At 36.5% G+C, this 17585-nt stretch overlaps 1 protein-coding gene across 1 annotated transcript in view; it reads left to right on the top strand.

The window, feature by feature from the left end:
- The window catches only part of LOC150083301 (uncharacterized), a 122457-nt gene that overhangs the window by 13042 nt on the left and 91830 nt on the right, over positions 1–17585 (top strand). The window lies entirely within an intron of this gene.

Genomic DNA, 17585 nt, shown 5'->3' with positions numbered 1-17585 from the left:
CTATATTCTATTATATTATGAAACAACAGGGATTACCTTTATTTTAGATATAGGAAGCTTGTTTTCCAACCAACTCTCCTATATAGGAGAGTTGATTGGAAAAGAAGCTTCCTATATCTAAAATAAAGGTAATCCCTGTTGTTTCATAATTTAAATTAATGGCTTACCATTACCTTAACTTCTTATGCTTTTTAATGACATACACTTTGAATATCATTTAAAAATGTCACAAATAAATCATCTTCAAATTTTCTTAGCACTTTCCACAAAAGTGATCAGGGTGAGATTGAGAAAGCTTACTGTTAATGCCTCTCATTTTCTTTAGAATACTTGTTTTGGAATCCAACTGTGACCATTCAATTGTTTGTGTGTTTGCTCCTGTCACTGGATCCACATAATTTTCTTGATGGTTCATCATAAAATTGTGGTAACCTGTGACATTTAGATTGCTATACGCAGGCCATTCATTGGGATTAATCACTGAACCAGATTCACATTCCTGTTCAATGATTGGGATTGAGGTGCCTCTGTCACGCCATTGCACATAGAAATACCGACAATCAGGGTATTACTTGAGACCAAAAACCCACAGGCCATCAATTCTTGGTCTATAGTGCCTGTTGTTTTGTACAACTTCATTACTATCTTTGGAAAGAGGAGCTTGGTTGCCATTTAGCATTCTTCCACGATTATATTTCCATCGACCAGCAAGTCTTGCCTTGTCAGTCTGAATGGTGTTAGGCGCTGTATCAACCATCTTGCTTCGTGCATTATGAGAAACAGTGGTTCTGCACATGTTATTCCAGTCAGTTATAGTATTGTAAGACTTTCCTGTTAGAGTAACCGCTGTATCCATTGGTATTTCCTGCGTGAAAAAGAACACCAGTTTTAAAATTTCCCACAAACTCAGATTGCAGTGTAATTTGCTGTTCATGTCTGTAATGGAAGAATGCATTGCCTTTCCGGACAGAACATGAAGTTTGGCACACTTTTACATGGACAACGAAGTATAGGCCTCTATTCTCCACCTCTGTCATGTTTTCTTTTTTCTTGCATGAAGCTACGACATTGATGACAAGGCCTTATGTCTTGAAGTATGCCCATATGGTGTTCACATTGAAATGAAACTGCAGTGTCTTCTGTCAAGATGACACTTCTGTAGAAATGTTTAAACAGCATTGCATAGGGTAAAATTTTTAGACTTCTATTCTTGAACTCCAGGTTTCTTATTTTTAGCTGAAAGTAGACCACACGTTATAGTGTAAATGTCGCATCAAAAATCATTCAGCACATAGCTGTGTTTTTATCATAATACTGCACTACATAAAATTAGAATAGCTAATATTTAAGCTAATATTTAGTCTTTTGTTTTTTTATCACATTCATATATCATATATTTAGTGCCTGTAGACTGCACGCTATAGTGCTGGTAGTGTATTCTCACTCTTTAGCATCTGGTAGACGTAGTAGACCACATGCAGTGGTGGGCTGTGAATATTTTAACAATGGGCTCACAGTTCTGCCGACTTTTTGATGTGAAACATCCTTGGGGATTCCTGTCACGGATGACTTCATGGAAGTGATTTCATCACACTACTAGTTTGCATTCACACTACTAGTCTGTGCTAAGCACTCACTAGTAGTGTGATTAGAGTGCGTGATGCATTTTTCGTGACAGGTATTATATCTCAAGTCAGCCTGGTCATCATGCCCCCTCCCCCCCTCCTCTTTACGTGATACCTGGAAAAGATAGTATCTCAAGTTCTAACTTTTTAGAATTTTTTAATAGTATGATATCACAATCATACTTCCTGAAGTAAGTATGACTGCAACAATACAAATATTTGTCAGCAATTTATTTTTTTCGTCTCGCATTTTCATAACATTCCATTGTTAGTTGCCCTGAACAGCTGCGTATGTCGTTTCAACTACAAGATTGGTACTTAAATTGATGCTGTTTTCTAGACATTTAGATACATTGCAATCACAGGTACACATCAATTACTTTAGTTATCATAAATCCATTGTATCTTGTCTTCCAGAAATTATAAAAATTTGCGAATGTTCAATAAAATATTTACAATACAAAAGCTCTTTTATTTGTAATCAATATACAAATCAAAATACCTAAAAGAAATGTGAAGGATTCACATAAAACCATCTACCACATGTGCTCGGTACATGCGCCACTTTTTTATTTGTCTCTTTTTTTTTTACAACTAGGGAAATATAATGGATAAATTTTTTTTTCATGATAAAATTTTAATTTCTTATTTTGTGAATAAAAAATAACATGAAATATTTCCCATTTCACAAAAACTATCACAAAACATTCTACAATATAAAAATAAATATTACATAAAAAACAAATTCTTCTAGAAAAGGTGCACAATATCACAGATTACATAAAAAAAATTATTATACAAATATTCAAGAAAATTTTATTCTAAAAATCGCCATATGCAATTTACTTCTTTATTAATATTTGTTGTTGATCTTCTGCTTTGCCCAATCGCTGAGTGATGATTACAGAGGAATGATTTGACGTAACGATCCGGATCAAATTGAAGCAGTGGTTTTCCATTTAGATGTATGGTCATCATAATCTGCAATGTGTTTAATTGTCAGCATTATTCATTATGCTGAAAGCACTGCTAATCACAATGGTTTCAAAGATATTTCAGGCTTTCTTAATTGAAGAGGGAATTTCACTCGATTTTAAAGATAAACTGTCTTCGACAAAATCTTTAAAATCATTAATTTTTATTTCATATTTTATCAGAAAACTTAAATTTCTTATTCATTTTTCACTGTCTTGCCATGGAGATGAAAGTTCCTTCACATTCCACGATTCCAGGTAGCATATGTTTAAAATTTTTTTCAATTCCTCATCATCAATATTATCATTATTTTATTTATTTAATTTAAAATTACTGTGTTGCATTAATAACTTATCCTTAATAACGTGTCACGAGGTAATTTTTTAAACGTGTTCTTACTTTCGATTCCTTCAATTTCTTTCAACTTCAACATGCTCTCAATTTTAGCTTCATAATTTCCTTCAGAATTTTTCAAATTAGCCATAGCATTGATAGTTAGAATAATTAATTTATCTTCTTTTACCATAGTTTTTCTGTAAAGCTTCTGAAAGGTAAGAGAGCTCCTGCAGGATGTCGATCATTAGTGCTAAATCATTAAGAAATTCCAGATTGAAAAGTCGGTTTAATAATCCAGAATATTTAATTAACTTTCTGATTCAAAATGTTTGCACAAAGCAGGATAATTCCTCCAACCCTCAATTGCCGTCCATAAGCTACAAGCTGCCCATCGTGGCCCGAACACATGACCGATCTTTATAGTTTTCACATCAAGTTCCTTAGCCATGTTCTTTCCACATCAAGTTATTAAATTGCGCTGGTTTCTTGGAGATTGGTAATAGTTTTTTTTTTTTTTTTTTTAAATTATTGCCTGTATGCCATTATATTTTGGAACATTTTCTTCACAATGAAAGCCTCGGCGCGGTTTCCAAATCTGCCAACATTTCATCTACAACAGTTTACTTAATATCTTAGTAGCCTCATCCCAACACGTTGCTACTGTCACTAGTTCTTTGAATACTGTGCAAAATATCAGAATCGCTCAGATATTTAGCTGCTGTGACCACGTAAACATAGACGGAGAAATTTACTGAAATGTGTGGATCACTCACTTCTCCGAAAAACATAACTTCTTGTCGGAGTAAAAGGGAACCACAACACAGGTTGACCAGAGGCTGTTATCTGCATTGGGAATCTTCTTAATCCTCTGACTGGCTATGGAAAGCATATTAACTAGTGCAACTTTTCGGCATTTGGCTGCATAGCTTTTACGGACACCATTTACGTTGTGGGACGGTAATCCCTTTCACCCTTAATTCTCGCTTTCTAATTACCTAAAGGCCAGAGGTGAGGACAATGCGCACAGAGTTGTCTATCACAATCCGTTCATTCTACGGAAATTATTTTAAATGTTTCCGTAGAAATTAAGGGGAATTAAAAAAACTCGCTACGAAGAAGTTCGTTAAACAGAGGTCCGACTGTAATTAACTCAAAAATAAAGCAGTTTTAAAATACATAACTGGTTGATTGTGCCATTAAAATTCTGGTGATAGGGCCCAGCTCACCCCACCGTAGTTCTGGCTCTAGATACTCAATAATTAAATTCAGGATTTCATTTGTAAAACAAATACAGGTTGGACCCGTTTTACGACATAGGTTCCAGCAAAACAGGGTCGTAAAATGAAAAGTCGTAAAACAAGACCAAATTATAATGTAATTGAATGAGATAGGTTCCAAAATTCCCAAAATTTTTCCAAGTATGCACTAATATTTCTGTTCTCTATAAATAATTAAATATTTTAAACATTTAATGCACATAAGTATAATATAAGTTTATACTTATATATAAAATAATTAATAAAATAAAATTTTACTTTGGTCCTGTGGAGTCATCACTTGATTATGTATTTACTCAAGTGATGACTCCACTTCCTGTTTCATCCACATTAAAAACTAAATCATCCACATTAAAAACTAAATCCACATTAAAAACTAAATCTTCGTCTATTAAGCGTTTAAATTTGGAAGGATACTTTTCCACCACTGCAACGTCAGCACTAGCAGCCTCACCAGACACTTTCACATTGTGAATTTTACAACAGTTTTTAAACTGATGAAACCACCCTTTGCTGGCCGTAAATGTTTCAGTACTACCAGACTCTTCACATATTTCGTCAAATAACGACTTTGCCTTGTCCAGAATTACCACCTGTGTAACAGGAATGTTATTTTGGTTCATATCATCAACCCACAACACTAACAATTTCTCCATTTTTTTCCATTGTCTAACTGCATGAATAAGTTGTTCTGGAGGATGACACACTTGTTATCCCTGTGGCGCTTTATTTTATCAACATTGTTCGCTTTATTTTATTTTATCAACATTGTTCATAATCGTTGATACAGTAAAAGGTACTAAACTCAACGCCTTACACACATCTGACCGATGCTCACCAGACTCAATGTGATCACATCCGTTTTCTCCTTAACTGTTAGTGTTTTATATTCTTTTTGGCACCCCCCCCCCGGCACAGAAACAGCCCTACGCTTAGAGCTCATGGTTACACAAAAATTAGCATTAGCATTAGTAGAGGCATTTGATGCAAGAAAGCAAGCTTATGCAGCATCAGCCAAAAAAAAAAAAAAAAAAAAGTAACATAAATAAATAAAAATAACCACTTCCACTTCACCCCTCTGTTCGTTCGAAATACCTGTCCAGCTGAGCCTTAAACTTATTTAGGCTATCAACTTCCACGACAAGGGATGGAAGTCTGTTCCACCCACCAACCACCCGCTGGCTAAAGGCAAATTTCCGCACATCTATCCTACATCTGTCTTTCCTCAATTTGAATTTATGCCCTCTCAGGTGATTTTTCTGAGCTAGAGGAAGAATCCCATCAGCATTGAGCATGCTTAAACCATTCAAGGCTTTGTACACCTCTATCAGATCACCCCGCTGGTGCCTAGTTTCCAGACACTGTAATTTGCAAAACTTAAGCCTTTCTTCGTAAGAGAACCCCTTTGTCCCATTCACCAATCTAGTTGCCCTTCTCTGTACTCGTTCCAGCAGCTCTACATCCTTCCTGAAATGAGGCCTCCAGGCCTGTATACAGTACTCTAGGTGTGGCCTGACCATTGCCTTATACAAGGGAATAATCACCTCCTTATCCCTGCTAGAAAAATTCCTATATATCATTGACAATACACCATGAGCTACTCTTGCAGTTCGTCTGCACTGCTCAGAGAACTTCATATCTGCCTGCACCACCACCCCCAGGTCCCTTTCATTCTCTACCACTGTCAGTGTAGTACCACAGAGTTGATACGTTGCTCTGGGGTTGCTGTTTCCCATATGTAGTACTTTACATTTGTCAATGTTAAACTTCATTTGCCACCTCGAAGCCCATCTGCTCAACCTTTCCAAATCCTGTTGCAGCAGCATAGTGTCAGTAGTGTCCTTGACAACCCTGCCAACCTTCGTATCGTCTGCAAACTTGGACATTAAGCCTGATATACCATCATCAATATCATTTATAAATACAGAAAACAATAAAGGCCCCAATACTGAACCCTGAGGGACTCCACTAATAACATTAGTCCACGATGAGCAGTGTCCATTGATTACCACTCTCTGTCTTCTCCCCCTCAACCACCCCTTTATCCATAGCAGCAACTTGCCTCCAATGCCACACTGCTCCAATTTGTGCAGCAGTCTTCCATGTGCAACAGTATCAAAAGCCTTTCTAAGATCCAAGTATATAATATCAAAGTTATTCCCTGCATCCAGTTCTTTTGTGACTGCATCATAGTATCCAATCAAATTGGTCAGGCAAGACTTCCCCTTAACAAAACCATGCTGTGTCCTAGCTATAACTGAAGTCTTGTCTAGATGATCCTGCAGTGCTTCTTTCACCAGTGCCTCCATTAATTTTCCGGGAACAGAAGTTAAACTCACAGGTCTATAATTACTTGTGTCAGCCTTTGATCCCCCTTTGTGAATTGGGGTCACATTTGCACATCTCCAGTCAATGGGTACCTCCCCTGAGTCCAAGGAAGCTCTCATAATTATGGCTAAGGGTTTGCTTACCTCCTTTGCTGCCTCCTTTAATATAACTGGATAGATCCCATCCACCCCAGGTGCCTTTCTTGTGTTTATCTTCAACAATTTCTCCTCCACTTTGCTCTCAGTTATTACAAGATTCTCTAGCTTACTGCTAGAGTTGAATACACCTCTGGCATTCCCCTCGCTGAATAACTCCTCATGTGTGAATGTCGATGCAAAATATTCATTTAGTTTGTTAGCTACCCGAGCAGGGTCATCAACAGTTGACCCATCGATCTCAAGTGGACCAATCTGATTCATCCCCTTCCTTCTAGAGTTTACATAAGTAAAGAACTCTTTGCTGTTTTTCTTCGCATCCCTTGCCAAGGATCTCTCGTAATCTGCCTTCGCCTGCCTAACCTCCTTTGTAACTTGGTTACAGATCAACTTGTATCTATCATAGGCGTCCGTGTCACGTGTTAATTTGTATGTATCCCATTCATTTTTCTTCTCTGCCATATGCCTCATTAGTTCATCTGACAACCATTTAGGCCTAAACCTTGAACAATATTTCTTAGTTGGTATGTAAAGCCTAGTAGCTTCCACGATAAGTTCTTTGAATGCTTCCCATTTTGAATTTGCTGTTGGCAATATCATCAGTTGATCCCACTGCATAGAATTTAAATACTGTCTCAGTCCATTGTAGTCGCCTTTACGAAAGCAATACCCCTTCCCTTTACCCCTAATGGTAGTTACCTCTTTGAGTAACTCCCACTTCAGCACACTGTGATCACTGCTACCAAGTGGTTCATTTATCTGCAGATTCTTAATGCATGAAGAATCACTACTGATAATCAAATCAAGAGTATTACTCCCTCTAGTTGCCTCCCGAACATGCTGATGTAGAAAACAATCATCCAATAAATCCACAAAAGCCTTGCTACTGTGTGAGTGACCAGCCCCCAATTTCCAGTCAATATCTGGGAAATTAAAGTCCCCCATTATAAGACTCTCTGATTTACTGGCCCACTCTATTTCTCCGAACAGTTTCTTATTATACTCATCAGAGTCATTAGGCCTATAGCACACTCCTACTCTCAATTTTGATCTCCCAATGCTTATGTCACACCAAACTGACTCGACACTGCACTGTCCAGCGATGTCGACTGGCTTCACTTCCTTGGATTTTATGTGTTCTTTAACTAATAGCATAACCCCTCCTCCCTTCCTATCCTGTCTATCCTTTCTGTAGACATTGTACTCCCCAAATTCCAGTTCTACATTTCTTATATCTGTGTGACACCACGTCTCTGAAATCCCCACAATATCTGCCTTTGATGTTTTGAGCAATACCTCAAATTCAAATTATTATTAATGAGAAATAACACTGCCCACGTTTGGTGAGTATGGGCTTGGCACACCCAGGATCCTGAGCTGGATATCATCATTCTTCTCTTTCTTGGTGATTCCCTTCTACTTTTGACTCTCTCTCTCTCTCAGGATAACTTGGGAATTTTTTTTTTTTTTCTGGTGCAACATAAGCCTTGGGCTTCCTTGCACCAAATGGCTATTAATAATAATAATAATAACTCTTGGCATAGCTATCATTCCAACCAAGGGCGCCTCCGTAGCCAGGTGGGAAGGAGCAGCAGTGCGTAGTACACGCTTCTTGATTAGACCGGGGTTCGAGCCCGTCACCACCAAATACGGAGGATGCGGAAAGGTCAAGGGAATGACCACCGCATATTCCTGGAGCAATATGGCCTTAGTTGCTAATGCTCCTAAAAACCAAATAAGAAGAAGAAGAAACATTCCAACCAAAATGCACCACAAAAAACAAAAGAAACGCCTAGTGCATGTTTGGACTTGCAGGTGTTGCTGCAACGTGTTACTGAGTTGTGATATTTTTGTTATTTTCAATTTTTTCAGGTAATATTTTGAAACAGTCTTTAATGTGAAAAGTCATAAAATGGACTATCGTAAAATGGGACCTACCTGTAATCGCTTCAACAATGGGCTTGCAAATTTTCAAAAAAAAATAACAATGGGCTCTTGCGAGCTCACCACTGATCACATGCTATAGTAGCACCACTTTTTCTTTATTGTCATCCCTTTTCTAAAAGGAGGCACCATACAAAAGTAACAGTTGTGACGTGATTTGTTGGCTCCCTCCATATCATGAGCACTGCAAAAGGCATAAAACATCTCTTTCGATTCACCCATTGAGTTTGATGAACAGGCAGTGCTGCATTCGTGTGGAGCCCAGTTCTTGTCCTGGTCGCCTACTTTACACCCAAAGTACAAGAAGTAGACCTTTTTTATGGCTCCAGGTAAGGGATGCTTTCTTACCCTTCCCTTTTTATACTTTTTACATATGTTCTGTTACGCTTTCACATACGTAACAGAAGTCATCCAGACTATTCACACAATTAAGGGCATACTAATCTTACACAACACAAATACTGTGCAAAAAGTAGGAATCTCATGGAGAACAAATCACCCAGTATCTAGTTATATTCGATTATTACTGCAATAGAGTTGAAGTGACATTTGAGGTGACAACAACTTATCATGTAGTGCAGACAGAGCAAGGTGACAGTTGCTGATCATGTGATAAAGAGCATGGTGGTACCGAAACTGCGACGTTGCCGTGCATTTTGCCGAGTCATAGTTGATAATGTAGAGTAACTTGCTAATATGAAACCCCAACCGAAAACAAGAGCCAGTTGACAAATTTTAATGCATTTTCATGTTCAGCAGCATAAAGTTAGTCAAGATTGGATATTTTTCTTTTCTTATCATTTTACTTGTTGGCCAGTGTAATCGGTTAGATCTCAGCCACCTAAGGTGTCTTTCTTATGTGTAACTTCAACAATTTCTCTGCCACTTTCCTCTCAGTTAGTACAGGATCATTTTGTTCTCTATTCAAGCTTGATAAACTTCTGCCGTCCCCTTCCCTATAGAATTTCTCATGTGTGAATATTGATGCGGAATACTCATTCAGTTTGTCAGCAACCTGGGCAGGATGATCAACAGTCAAACCATCAATATCAAGTGGACTTATGTGATTCATCCCCTTGCTTCTAGTGCTTACATAAGTAAAGAAGTCTTTGCTGTTTTTCTTTGCATTCTTTGCCAAAGATTTCTCTTGGTTTCCCTAACCTCCTTTGTGACTGGATTACAGACTAGTTTTTATCTACCGTAAGTTTCTGTATTACCCGATAATTTGTATGAATCCCATGCGTTCTTCTTCTCTGCCCTGTATTTCATTAGTTCATGTAACATCCATTTAGGTCAAATCTTTAAATGATATTTCTTAGTTGGTATGAAAAGTCTAGTAGCTTCAATAATTTTTTTCCTGAATACGTCCCATTTCAAATTTATAGTTGGTAACATTATTAATTGGTTCCACTGTATGTAATTTAAAAAATGTCTGAGACCACTGTAATCTTCTTTACGAAAGCAAAAATCCTTCACTTTACTCTTGATGGTAGTTACTGCTTTAAGTATATCCATATCAGTACGCTGTGATCACTGTTACCCTGTGGGTCTTCTAACTTGAGATTCTTAATGCACGAAGAATCGTTGCTGATAATCAGATCAAGAGCATTGCTTCCTCTTGTTGCCCCTCTAAAATACTGCTGTAGAAAACAGTTATCCTAGAAATCAGCAAAAAGTCTTGCTAGTGTGTGAGTGCCAACTGACAAGATCCACACAATATCTGGGAGGTTAAAACCCCATTAAAAGACATTCTGATTTACTGGGTCACTCTATTCTCTGTAAACGTTTTCATTGTGCTCATCACAGTCATTATACCTAAAATACACCCCTGTTTTCATTTTTGCTTTCCCAGTGAACATGGCACGCCAAACTGACTCAACATTGTACTGGCCACCCATGTCAATTGGATGCCCTGCTTTAGATTTCATGTGCTTCATAACTAAGAACATACATTCCCCACTCCTATCCGGGGGCCTCTGTAGCCAGGTGGGAAGGAGCAGCAGTGCATAGCACATGCTTCTTGATTAGACCGGGGTTCGAGCCCATCACCACCAAATACGGAGGATGCGGAAAGGTCAGGGAATGACCACCGCATATCGCGGAGCAGTATGGCCTTAGTTGCTAATGCTCCTAAAAACCAAATAACAAACAAACAAACAAACTCCTATCCTGTCTGTCATTTCTACACATTGTATTCCCCATATTCAGATTCCACATCCGTTATATCTGAGTGACACCACATCTCTGTTGTCCCAACAATGTCTGCATTTTGTGACTTGACCAGCACTTCAAAATTTATCAAATTTTTTATTATGCTCCTAACATTGGTGTATGTGCAAGTATACATGCACCTGGTCTTACTTTTAGTTACCCTAACACAGCCCATATATTTACTTGTTTCATATTGACTCGCAGCAGGCCTTAAAATCCCCAGCACCTTGCTTTCCAGGCTGCCGATATTCCCATTAGAATCAGTGCTGGAATCAATTTACCCTCTGCTTGCGGCCATTGTTAATCTATTAGTCTGTCTCCTCTCAAGCTAGCAGTTTACTGACCCACCTAACATTGCCTTAATAGCATCAGCAAATATCCTTACACTCTTTCTATTTAAGTGTATCTCATCCCTGTAGAAGCAGTCTCTCCTGTTAACAAGCACTGACCACACTGAGAAAGATTCTATCACAAGTCGTGCATAGTCTCTTCATGGCCGAATTGATTGGCAAGGCTCTGATCTTATACTCCCTCCTGTTGCTTCTAGGCAGAATTGCAAACACTTTCAAATTTAACCTTAACTCGCAACTTTTATTTAACATTGCCCCTACTTGTCAGTTAAGTCCACAGACCTTTTTTAATGTCATTAATGCCAACATGTACACAATATCTTTTGTGCCATTAAAAGATGATATCTGCTGTACAACATCAACTTTTGACCCTGGCAAACATACCTTGGTCCTATTCCACCTCTCCTTTTTGCACAATATATTTCCATTTCCCTGACAAATCATCAACACCTACCTCCTGTGTGACCAACACATTCTGCATTGGAGATTGCTGCTGTGTTGTCTGATGCATGTGATAGTTTCATAGTTTCACACTGCACGTTGGTAATTAGCATCTTCCAGATTCACTCATCTGGTGAGAACTGAAGTTTAATTTTCTTACTGCATAGAAACTCAGGCACCTCCGTAGCCAGGTGGGAAGGAGCAGCAGTGCGTAGCACACGCTTCTTGATTAGACCGGGGTTCGAGCCCATCACCACCAAATACGGAGGATGCAGAAAGGTCAGGGAATGACCACCGCATATCCCCGGAGCAATATGGCCTTAGTTGCTAATGCTCCTAAAAACCAAGTAACAAACAACAACAACAACGAAGGGTCTGTCATCAGTAAAGACAAATGAAAAGTACTTGTTCAATTCAACCACGTTAGCTGGGTTGTCTAAGACTGTGCACAGGGGTCCAATCTGATCACATTTTTCTTGTATTCACATACATGAAAAATTCCTTATCTCCATTCTTTGATCTCTTAGCCAATGCTTTCTCATATGCAGCCTTGGCCTCCCTGACCTTATTTGTGCTACTGTTATAGATCAACTTGTACCTGTTATAGGCTTCAATACTTTTGATCACTCTGTAACTGTCCCATGCTATCTTTTTCTGCTATATTTGACCAGCCACCTCTGCAATCATCCATTCAGCATCCTTCTTCTGCAATATTTTCTTAAAAATATGTAATCTTCTGTGATTTTTGCTTTAAAAGTATTTTATAGTTCAAATGTAATTGCCGTCTTTCAGCAATCTGCCCAGTTCACAGATGCTATACAGTGCCTTAAACTGTCAAAGTCCCCTCTTCTGAAGTTAAAGCCCGTGCCTTTACTTTTAACTACTGCAACATCATTTTTCATCTTCCAGCTGACGATTGCATGGTGACTTCCTGACAATGGTTCCTGTACTTTTAAGTCCTGTGATGTCATCTGATTCATTAGTAATGATGAGGTCAAGAATATTCTCACTCCTAGTACTTTCTCCAACCTGCTGGTACAAATAATAATCATCTAGTTTATCTAAAAAAGTTTTTCTCCATGGTGAGTTTCCCTCCCACTTATTCCAATCAATCTGGGGCAGATTAAAGTTGCCCATAATAAGACATTCACGCTTGCTTACCCAATCCATCTGCATTTACACTCTCATTGTATTCTTCACAATCTTCTAGTCTGTAGATTACTCCCACTCTCATCGTTCCTTTACTTCTGACTAATTCACACCACATAGATTGTGTGCTGGCAGACAACTTTAGACTCAGCAAAAGCTCTTTTCGTACTCAGCTACCTTTGATAAGAAGCGTGACCCCTCCACCCCTTCTAATATAAGCATTAGCAAATCATTTATTTCTTTTATAAAGCAAAAGTTCTATGATTGATGAACATGCTGATACTGTCACTTCAGTGTTTATCAAAATGTCAGTGGAAAACAAAACAAGTAATTGTCATCAATGTATATACCAACGGTGGGCAAATGTGGCTCTCAGAGCCGCATGCGGCTCTTCGTTGAGTTAAGTGCGGCTCGCATTGAAAATTTAAATCCATTTTTTTTATTAATTCAGAACTTCTTTCACTGAATGTTGTTAAATTAACTAAGTAACTAATATTTTGTTATATGGATTTTATGCTGTGTTTATTTTATTTTTTTTTTTTATGTCTAGATATTTTTCTATTTTTATTTTGATTATAAATAAATCTGTGCGCATTTACACTGCTGGCGCCATCAGCGGACTTGTGCAACACTAAACCGGGAGTGGGTAGAAAATGTGACCAAACCTCCCATAACAGTTTCAATTTCAGACTTTGGAATTAAATTTATTTAAATTTTTTGATAACATGACCTCAGAAAATATCAAAAAACGAAAACACGAACAAGAAAGTAGAATCTTTCAAGAAGAATGGGTAGAGAATTTTGCTTTTATTGACAATAATGGAAAGTCATGTCTTATTTGTAAAGTTACAATTGCAAACTACAAAGTAAGCAATTTACGTCGACATTACGAAGTAAGTCATCGCCACTTTTCAACTCAATATCCACTGAATTCAAAATTGCGAACAGAGAAACTTAAGTCCTTGCAATCTGGTCTTCATAAGCAACAAGGACTCTTGTCTTCTTTTAGTTGTGAAAATGACAGAGCAAACAAAGCTAGTTTTTTGATAGCTTGGAATATTGCTCGTGCCAAACGTTCATATGGAGAAGGAGAATTTATTAAAAGAAACTTGGAAGAAGTGGTTAAAGTTTTGGATCCAGATAACACAAAACTGCATAAATTGATGACAAAGGTTCTTATGTCACACCGTACAACTGAGCGTTGTATTGGTGCAATTAGTAAAAATGTTGAAAATAGTTTGATGTGTGATTTAAAAAATTGTACAGCATTTAGTTTAGCTCTCGACGAGTCTATACAGACATTCAGGATGTTCCACAATTGGCCGTTTTTGTCCACTATGTTTCTGTAGATGTAAATATGAAGGAAGAAATGTTAGACCTAGTAGCTCTTATCGAAACAACTTGCGGAATCGATGTTAGAAATGCGCTTGATGAAGTAATGAACAGGTTTGAATTGCCTCGTGATAAACTTGTAAGTGTTGCGACTGATGGAGCGCCTGCAATGATAAGGAAAAACCAAGGTCTCATTAGTCTTTTAAACAACGATCCTAAAATTCCATGTTTCTTACCTCTTCACTGTATAATTCACCGTGAGCATCTCATAGCGAAGTACTTTAAATATGACAATGTGTGGAAGATGTTTTGCAGATTGTGAATTTAATTAGAACAAATGCCAAAACACATCATCAATTTAAGAACTTTTTAGAAGAGTTGCGGGTGAATGACGAAACAGATGAATTGCCCAGTGATTTATCCCTATGGTGTGTTGTAAGATGGCTGTCAACTTACAATGTTTTGAGCCGTTTTGTGGAACTCATAAATCCTATCATAACATTTACAAAAGAAAAAGAAAAAAAATACCCAGAATTAGAAAATGAAACTTGGCTTTCTGACTTAATGTTCCTTACAGACATTACAGAACATTTGCAAACACTTAATTTGGCTTTACAAGTAAAGGAAAAAATTATTATTGATTTGTCACAAACTGTATTTAGTTTTGAAGCTAAACTTCGGCTTTTTGTGTACGATCTTAAGAACAAAATATTTAATAATTTTCCACGAGTAAAAGCAAATATAATTAATATAAAAGAAGACAAGTTAGACGGATACAAAGAAAAATTGGAAGAATTGCAAGCAGATTTCGAACATAGGTTTGAAAAGTTTGAAATCTACATTTGCATATTTTGTGAACCCATTTATTTGTGATATTATTGAAGATGGATTTCCAATTTCTGAAATAATACTTGTTGAAAAAGCGGCTGGGGAATTGGAGTTATTAGAGATGAAAGACGATCAGGCATTGCAAATGCAGCACAAATCTACTTCTATAATTGAATTTTGGAAACTCATGTCAAAATCAAAATATCTACATTTAAAGAAAGCTGCTTACCGTCTAATTTCAATTTTTGGTACAACATATTTCTGTGAATCTTTGTACTCCACAATGAAGTTCGTGAAGTCGAAATATTGCTCACAGTTGACCAATCATCATCTCATTGAATTGCTGCGAATGGCTTTAACGAATTTTACGCCAAATTTCAAAGATTTGACCAAAGGTCTTCGTTAAACGTTATACTTTTTATTAATGCATTTTTATTATATTTAATTTTTATTATTAAAATTTTGAAATAATTATTTTATATTTTCTTTCTCTTATTTATATTTTCTTATATATGTATATTTTACATAGCACTTAAGACTTGTGTAGAATATGTAATCATATAAATTAAATTAAATTAAATTTGAATTTGTGTATTTAAAACTAGATAACTATGGTGTGGCTCTTTATAATATATGAAACACCAGAATGCGGCTCTCATTGATCTCATGCGTGCCCACCCCTGGTATATACCATTAAAATTAAATATGGGCATCACTCGCTACCACTAAATCAATACAACACAATATAGTATTGGAGAAAATTTTCAGTATAGAATTTCTTATATAGATATATCATTTTCTTTCCTATATAAGAGACAAAAAATAATTCTTCTGTATATGAATATATACAGAAGAATACAGTGTATACTGATATTGGAGAAATTATATTTGGATAGTGTCCTAATATAGATATTGTTTATAAAAGTAAATGTACATTTACATTAGCCTAATCAGCCAGTGTAATGCATATTTTACTATATGTATAAACAGCGTAAGTGAAACTACTTAAATATTCAAATTATTTTAAATCCCATAACACAAATGAAAACTTACAAGAGTCTAATATAATACTGTTATGTAATTCCATATCAGATGACATTCCTAGAAAATATTATCACTGAAATAGCTGCTTTGTTTTTATTTTAATTTATTTATGAATTAAGGGATATTCAAGAATGGTTGATTAGTAATTCATGTATAATCAAAGTTCGGAATAGGTTAAAATGTGGATGAGGTACATCTGAAGTAAAAACAGAATTCACTATAAATCCCATATAGTGTACAAATACAATACACCTAGAATAAAAGGTTATAAGCATTGTTTTAGTGAATAACATTTAAGGGGTTAAAAAACAAATAAAGTAGATATGTTGAAGAGCATCTATGAGCAGTCATAATGGAGATTATATTTGTAGATAAGGAAATAAAATATTTGCAGTTGATACATTTGCTTCAATTTATATGGTAATGATGTTTGTTTAAAATGTTTAGTTTTCCAAGAGTCATCTTCAGTTAATTTTAACTTATAAATAATATATGCTTTTCATTATAGAGAGGTATTATAATATATTAATTGATATTCAAATAAATGTAAGTATTTTTGATATTTGGTTATATACATTTGATTTCTCTTCAATGTTGACTACTGTTATTTGTGATATTGTTTCTACTCATATGTAGGTTATATCAGATATTTAAAAATAAATTCAATACTATTCAATGTTTGCTTATTCCATAGCAGTCATAATGGTTGAAAATTCACTATACCAGAACTGGGTGTAAATGAAAATTTTCAAAAAAAAAAACAAGTTTTAGATGGCCATTGAAGATTTATTCTTCACTAGACTCAAATCATATATTATTGACCATTTAAGTGATTTTTCTGCAAAAAATGGAATTATTCTAATTGATTTATTACTAACATTACTTTATCCGGTAGTCTTTAATTATGATAGTGTTCATCATTATAATTCAAAGTAGGTTAAAATGTGGGTTTGGTACATCTCAATTAAAATAGGATTCACACTGAAATCTGTACAGTGTACAAATGCAGTATTGCATTAGCATTAGCAGAGGCATATGATGCAAGAAAGCAAGCTTATACAGCATCAGCCAAAAAAAACCCTTCCCATTTCACTGATCCATTCATTCTAAATGTTTGTCTACTTCTGCCTTGAATTTATTTAAGCTCTCAACTTCCACAACAACTGATGGAAGTTTGTTCCAGCAATCAACTACCCGCTGGCTAAAGGCAAACTTCCACACATCTATTTTACAACTGTCTTTCCTAAATTTGAATCTATGCCCCCTCAGGTTCTTAGTCTGAGTAAGCAGAACTATCCTGTCAGCATTGAGCCTGCTCAATCCATTCAAGGCCTTATACACCTCAATTCAGATCGCCTTGCAGATGCCTAGCCTCCAGAAGCTGCAATTTGCAGAACTTAAGCCTTTCTTCATAAGAGCACCCCCTTTGTTTCCTTCACCAGTCTTGTTGCCCTTCTCTGTACTCGTTCTAGCAACTCTATATTCATCGTCACCGGGGTTCGAGCCCGTCACCACCAAATACGGAGGATGCGGAAAGGTCAGGGAATGACCACTGCATATCCCCGGAGCAATATGGCCTTAGTTGCTAAT

Source organism: Mastigoproctus giganteus, chromosome 7 (genome assembly GCF_048544385.1).
Source record: "Mastigoproctus giganteus isolate SK-2022 chromosome 7, ASM4854438v1, whole genome shotgun sequence".
NCBI lineage: Eukaryota > Metazoa > Arthropoda > Arachnida > Uropygi > Thelyphonidae > Mastigoproctus > Mastigoproctus giganteus.
Note: the sequence above shows the minus strand (reverse complement) of the source record. Positions and strands in the feature narration are given on the sequence as shown.